This window comes from Corvus kubaryi, unplaced genomic scaffold (genome assembly GCF_017639235.1).
Source record: "Corvus kubaryi isolate FWS band 111438036 unplaced genomic scaffold, C.kubaryi_AGA036_p1.0 130, whole genome shotgun sequence".
Classification (NCBI taxonomy): Eukaryota; Metazoa; Chordata; class Aves; order Passeriformes; family Corvidae; genus Corvus; species Corvus kubaryi.
This window is the reverse complement of record NW_024580665.1, coordinates 509,863-516,316: the sequence shown is the minus strand read 5'-3', so window position 1 is coordinate 516,316 and position 6,454 is coordinate 509,863. Positions and strand designations below refer to the sequence as shown.

The 6,454-nt window shown below is 46.2% G+C and overlaps 1 protein-coding gene across 5 annotated transcripts in view; it reads left to right on the top strand.

Annotated features, from left to right (window-relative positions):
• Positions 1-1,193: 1,193 nt before the first annotated feature.
• KLHL13 (kelch like family member 13) overlaps positions 1,194-6,454 on the top strand; it is an 88,062-nt gene continuing 82,801 nt past the window's right edge. For 3 of the 5 annotated variants that reach the window (XM_042027609.1, XM_042027605.1, XM_042027625.1), the window contains exon 1: positions 1,217-1,284. The gene's annotated coding sequence lies outside the window, so the exon portion shown is untranslated. Of the gene's footprint in view, positions 1,285-6,454 lie in introns of all 5 variants that reach the window. The other 2 variants (XM_042027636.1, XM_042027597.1) reach the window with 2 other exon arrangements.

The following is a 6,454-nucleotide window of genomic DNA, read 5'->3' as shown; positions in this document are numbered from 1 at the left end:
TCAGAAAGTTTCTATGCCATTGGAACTGTGGGCTTGAACTTGGGAGAACCCATGTGAAATGTGCATTGGAGACATTACCTTGGCTTGGGATAAAAAAGAGCAGTAGGAATAAAGAGCAATATCTGGAGTGGCATGTGTTTTATAGCTACTGTCCGTCTAAATTTCAGTTCCTTTTCTAATGGAAAGAAAGAAGCAAAAAGGTGAAGAACTCACTGTTGCAACCTTCTTTTTATAAAATATTGTGACTAATCACATTCCTATACTGGAGATATTCTATTTGGGAACATTTGTGTAATATCCAGTGTGTCACTCTGTCCCTGTCTCTTCCCAGCAGAGGTGAGTTCCTCCTAAAGTTTTGTAAAGTTAAGTTGAGACTGTCAATGGCTTATGCAAGAGGTCATTTTCAAGGACAGGAGTTGGAAAAATATACACAAAAAATGCTTTCTTCTGCAACTGAGATACTGATTTTCTTGACAGCTTCAGAGTAGAGGTGATTTGGTTCCCTGTGCCTGAATTTGCCTCTGTTGCTCTTAATGATGTGAGAACAGAAGTGAACCCAAAACTGCCCATAGCATATCTCAACCAGGATATCTTTTGCTCTGAGATAAATGCTGCACTGGCTTTGATAAGACAATGCAAAAAATGTCCAGATAAGAGAGTAGGTTTAGATTAGATATTGGGAAGTAATTATCTACTTTGAGGGTTGTGAGGCACTGGCACAGGGAAGCTGTGCCTCACAACCCCATTCCTGGAAATGTCCAAGACCAGGCTGGGTGGGGCTTGGAGCAACCTGGGATAGTGGAAGGTGTCCCTGACCATGGCAAGGGGGTTGGAACTAAGTGGTCTTTAAGGTCCCTTCCAACCCAAGCCATTCTGTGATTTTATGACTGTTGCTGCCTCTTTCTGTCCTCCCTGCTGTTCCAGCAGCTCTCCTGATGCACCAAGCTGCTGGAGACAAGTCCTGCTAACAGAGCTTTTACCCGTACACTGCAACCCCACCCTCTCCCCTCTTTTCCTCTTTTCCTCCCTCCTTCTCTTCGTCCCTCCCTCCTTCCATCCCTCCCGACGCGTACAGAGACCACGCCCCTTTCCCCACGGGCCCCGCCCCTAGCCCCCACCGCCCCGCCCAGCTCCCGCGCAGGCGCAGTGCCCGCCCCGCCGTGCCGGTGACGCGGGGCCGGGCGGGGCGGGGTCGGGCGCGCACGGAGGAGGGGGGCCGCGCTCGCCAGTTCGGGGACGCTCCGGAGTGGGGCCGCGGCCGGGGCCGGGCGGCCGCAGCCGCAGGTGAGGGCGGGGCTCGGGGACGCCGCTCGGTTCTGCCCCGTTCGGGGGCCCGGCGGGGCCGGGGGCTTTGCGTCCTGCGGGGCCTCTGCGGCCGCGGGGGGGAGCGGGGCGCATTTAGTGAGCGGCGCGGGGGGGCTGCCTTGCACCGGAGGGGCTGCCCCGAGGGTCTCCCGTTCACCGGGGGCTGCCCTGAGGCCGCGGGGGGAGCGCTGCTGGCGGCAGGGTCTCCCTGCCTGCGGGACAGGACCGGGGTGTCCCGGCTGCACTTTGGGGGGCGGCGGGCGGTACCCCCTGTGCCGGGGGGGGGGTCGGCATGGGGCAGTGGGGGGACTCCGCTGGTGAGGGAGGGAGGACGAGGGTGCCCCCATTTCAGCGGGTACCCAGCGAGGGGTGTGCAGGGGCAGAGCCAAAGTGCGCCGTGTCCGGCGGGGCGAGCAGCGGGGCAGGGACGAGGGGTCTGGCAGGACGGGGGTCCTGGCTGGGAGTGTCTGGGGACAGAGCGGGAGTGTCCCGGCCGGGGTCGCAGCTGGCGGCATGTGCGGACTGGGCTGCGGCGCTTGTGCCGCTCGCAAAAAGTGTCTTTAACTCTCCTTTTCCAGGCTTCATTGTGCAGCCATTGTAATCGTTCTCTTCCTTCCCCCGGCTCGTTCTGCTCGTCACTGTTTATTGTTCCTTGGTCTTTAAATAGGCTGGACGAGGTCTGGGTGCAGGAAGGAGTTTTGGGGATTAGTTCTGAGAAGCAGCCATTAGAAAGGGGGACGTAGCTGTAGGTTGTAATTAACTTGCCAGTTTCCTCTTCTCCCTGTTCGCGTAAAATTTAGGCCAAGCTCTGTTTTTAGTAGGTACTGGTCAGGACTCTTCACCTCCGTATGAAAAGTGCGGTGTTAACTTAAGAACTCTGGAAGTCTTGGCTCGGCTCCTTTGTATCATTCAGGAGACACAAGGTGCACATCTTTTTCAGTTTTGTATGGCAAAGGTTTCTTCAGCTTTGATGTTCTGAGTGTTGTTAATGAAACTGATGCTGTCTTGGACCTGCTGTGAAATCTGCATAAGAAATACTTCCCTTACCCATTTAAATATGCCTCATACATTTGAATAGAATGACACGGAGGAGTTTTCCTTATTCTTTCCCCAGTGAGCTACACATAGAGATAATGCTAATGAATAACCTTCAGGGCACTCTTCCCACTTCTCTGATTTCATGGTAGAGCTTGTTCTGCACTCCTGTTTAATACTAGAGTATGCTGGAGAGTGTTGATAGTAAAAAAAGTTTGTGTAGTAACTTGGATTAAATGCTGTCCTGAATGCACTTCTGGTGATCTCTTTGATGCTATGATTTTCAAAATTGTGCTTCTAAACATTTTCCTTGACTTTTAAAGTTCAAAAAATTGTAGTGAGGTGCCAGCATAAATTAGCATGCTGCTCTGCTTCAAAGAAGCAAGACTGCTTCTAGTGAGCCAATGACACTAGGTGTCAAAAATGAATTAAACTGACTTTGCCCCAGCCAGCTTTTTTAAAATTAGTATTACTTTAAAGAATTTCTTCTGCTCTTTTATAGAAGATTCATTAAACTGAAAGTCATCTGAGGCCGTAGTTCAAATGTACCTGATCTGTAGCAGTAATAGTGGCTTGGAGCCTTCTGCAGTTCATGGTATCATTGGCACAACTTCTGGTGATGTATGAAGCAGATCAGCAAATGTACCCAGCCAGAGGGAAAGGGTTATGCCCAGATTTCCTGATCTAGTTTGCAGTGGAGTCCCCCAAACGACAGCAGAGCATGTCCGTGGAATGATGATGAGCATTGGGATCATCTCAGGCAGCCTGTGGGGGCAAAGCAGGAAAGGGAGTATGTGCAGCTGGTATCACTACTGGGGCAGCCTGTGAGGCTCAGAGGGGAAGTGAGATGTAGCTACTGCAGGAAGGGTTCTTCTGCTGGCACATGAACTGTCCAGAGGCACAGTGGGATTGGGCATACAAAGTAAAGCCTTGCCTTTTCTCCCTGAATTCCAGGCCAGGTTGGATGGTGCATTGAGCAACCTGGTCTAGTGGGAGATGTCCCTGCCCGTGGCAGGGGGGTTGGAACGGGATGATCTTTGAGGTCCCTACCAACCCAAAATTGTTCTACGGTTCTATGAATTCTAGTCACAAGTGTGGTTGTTTCTTTGTTTTGTTTTCCAACAGGCTGAGAAAAATGCTGGAGATCTTAAAAAAAAAAAAAAAATCAACAAGCTATCTCATGTTGAATGTATCTTAGCATAATACGATACTTGTATGTGTTTCTTTGACAATGGTGATCAAGCCCAGATTGTCTGGATCTAAAGATAGAACCTCTGTTGTCTGAAATAAGAGATCATTGAAGTTACCTCCAGGACTGTATGTTCTTGGTGTGGCCCAGCTGTTAGAAAGGGATACTTAATCAACGCTACAAAGAAAGTGTTGGTAGAGACTCCAAAGGAATCTGCAGAGTGTTCTGCTGGAAGTGTTTTTGCTAGCACTACTCTATCACCTCCACAAACACCACAAGCAAAGCTGTCAGAAATGCTTGTGTTTTTCATTGTTGTTAGGTTGCTGAAATAGCTGTGATGCCTAGTATATGGCTTTGTTTTAAACTCTTTAAGATGGTATGTCTGTGCTGGCAAAACTTTCTGTGAAACTGCACTATGGCAAAAATTGTTCAATTATGAAGTGTTTTAAGAACAGCAGCCTTAGAACATATTCAGTGTTTGGCTGTTTCACTGTATCAATAGTGCAAAACTTTTCTAATGACCCTTAAAAGCTTACCAGAGTTGATTTTGACAGCCTGGGTTCACAGGGATGGATGCTTTTGTCACAGATCTGGCATAGTGTTTATGGATGTTAGTGTGAGTGGGAGGTAAAAGCTTAAATAGCTGGGGCAACGTATGTTCTGCTTTCCTTTCAAGGTTCTCTACTTTCAGATTTTTAAAATTTTCATAGCTGTATTGCATTGTCAGAGTACTGACTGGAAGCATTTTTATGGTTTTCTTTTTTAACTGTGATGCAACAGGTTTATTAAAATTGTGAGATTTTTGTGGATAAATTAAAAACACTGCTGTGGAAGAAACTCTTCTCAGTATATTGGCTAGCCTTAAGCAAAGTATCTTTGAAAAACTGTGAAGTAATCCAACAATGTTAGATTGTAGTCTCTGGGAGCAAAGGCATGCTTTCAGTGGGCATTCAGGGGAATTGAAAAATTTTCTGCTTTTGTCTGAATTATTTTCATAGAGCTTTGTCTCTGCGGGGTTTACACAGTAGGAGGTGTTTTGGGGTGTAACTGTGCCTATGCCATGTAGTGCAGACAGCCTATATCCTGTATCAGGAGGTTCTGACAAGGGAACCAGGCTATAAGTGCATTGGGGTGGGAGATACAGGGAGTTGGAATGTGTGACTTGGTGTTGGTGACAGAAGTGGATTTCCTGAAGATATCTGTTGGATTTGGAGGTAGTAGGGGATCTGTTTGAGCTGAGGAGGAGCTTGCAACCTGTGACAATATTTAAACCTGACTCCCTTAATTAGCCTTTGTATTTCAGAATACTAACTAAGAAAATTTGGGTGATTTTCCATATTCAGTGTCCTGTAATGAATTTGATGTCTTTGATGCCTGTTCTGAGAAGCTGTTTTCAAGTGAGTTGGCTGTACTACTTTTTGAAGAATGCCCCAGTTACTGATTTGTATTATTGATATTTTTGCTTTAAACTCGCTGTAGGAAATAGGTAATTTGATTTCTTTTTGTGGAATCAGTGCTTTGTTAATACTAATGTCAATGGTCATATGATTGCTTGGGGCTTTTGTTTTACCTTCTCTGTGACTGATGCAGCTGCTTGGTGGTGTGCTCTGTAGTTGTGAAATGTGAGATTTGTTTGGCAATGCCAGCTATTCTGCTTGGTTTCTTTAATGTGAAATATTTAAAATATGAGCAAGCTTATGTACAGGAGAAAGTACGCATGAAAAGAGCTTGTGACCAGAAGTTTTGCTTTTAAAGAAGTTCTTAGAGCTTTTGCCCTTACTTGTAGTTGCTTAATTTTTGGGGAAAACTTCAGACCCTTTTCCATTTCCTTATTAAAGAGCATTGATCTTACCAGGGACTCCATGCCTGCTTGAACTGTCAGAGTGCATGTTTTGCTCTCCCTTTTCAAGGGCCCCTTCTCTGGAGGGTGCCCAGACAGTGATGCACATGGAAGGCTACTGACAGAGCAAAACTGCTGCTGTAATCTGTGCGGGTGTGGATGGGACCAGAGCAGAACTGGTTGTCAGTAGGTAAAGCGGCATGATTATTTACCCGTGATGTCAGACACTTGCTTTGGCTCCTGCCTCCTGGCATATGTACTTGTTTGTCCTGCCTCTCAGAAGTCTCTGCCTGAAGTGGGAGGTGTAAGCTGCTTTAGGACAGAGGTCCTGTCTAAGCTGTTCCACCTTGCAAGAAATAAAACAGTTGGCGCAAAGCTGGGAATGTGTTGCATGGATCTCACGGTTAAAACTAGGGATGGGGTGATTTGAGTGCCTGTCCTTGCTCCCAGGACTTCAAAGTATGTGTTTTAACAAATATTGTAGTACTCAGCCACGAATCATGTGAGTCCTGTTATGAATGTAAATTTCCATCTTTGCAGGGCAGTGAGGAAAGAACTTTGTTCGTTTTTTCTTGGTGAGACAAATAAACTCATTTTATCAGTCTATTATTCAGAAATTGCAGACCAGGATTTAGCATCATGACAAGTGAAAACCATGGTGCATGGTAAATGAGCTTAATTCACACCATAACCATCTGGTCAAGTGCAAATTGTTATGAGGAAGGTGAGGTGCTATGTAATGAAAAAAATAAGCAGAATGAGTGTGAGTGATAATTATTAAATACTAGAATCTTACAGGTTGAAAAAAGCAAGGACAAACATGAATATCAACCCAGTTCTTTTTCCCTGGTTGTTCTTTGGGATCTCCATGTGAGTGATCTGTTCTAGTTTAAGTTGAATATGTTGCACATGTATTTAATTTAGTATTGTGAGAACTTTGATTCCTTTGAATAACTGACCTTATCTGATAATGCTAACGGGAGGTATCCAGCAGTAAGTTAAGATGATGATCTGAAATACCCAGCACGTTTGTAGTGTACTGGCTTTCTAAAGTTGAAGCTCTGGTTCTGTCATACATGATTGTA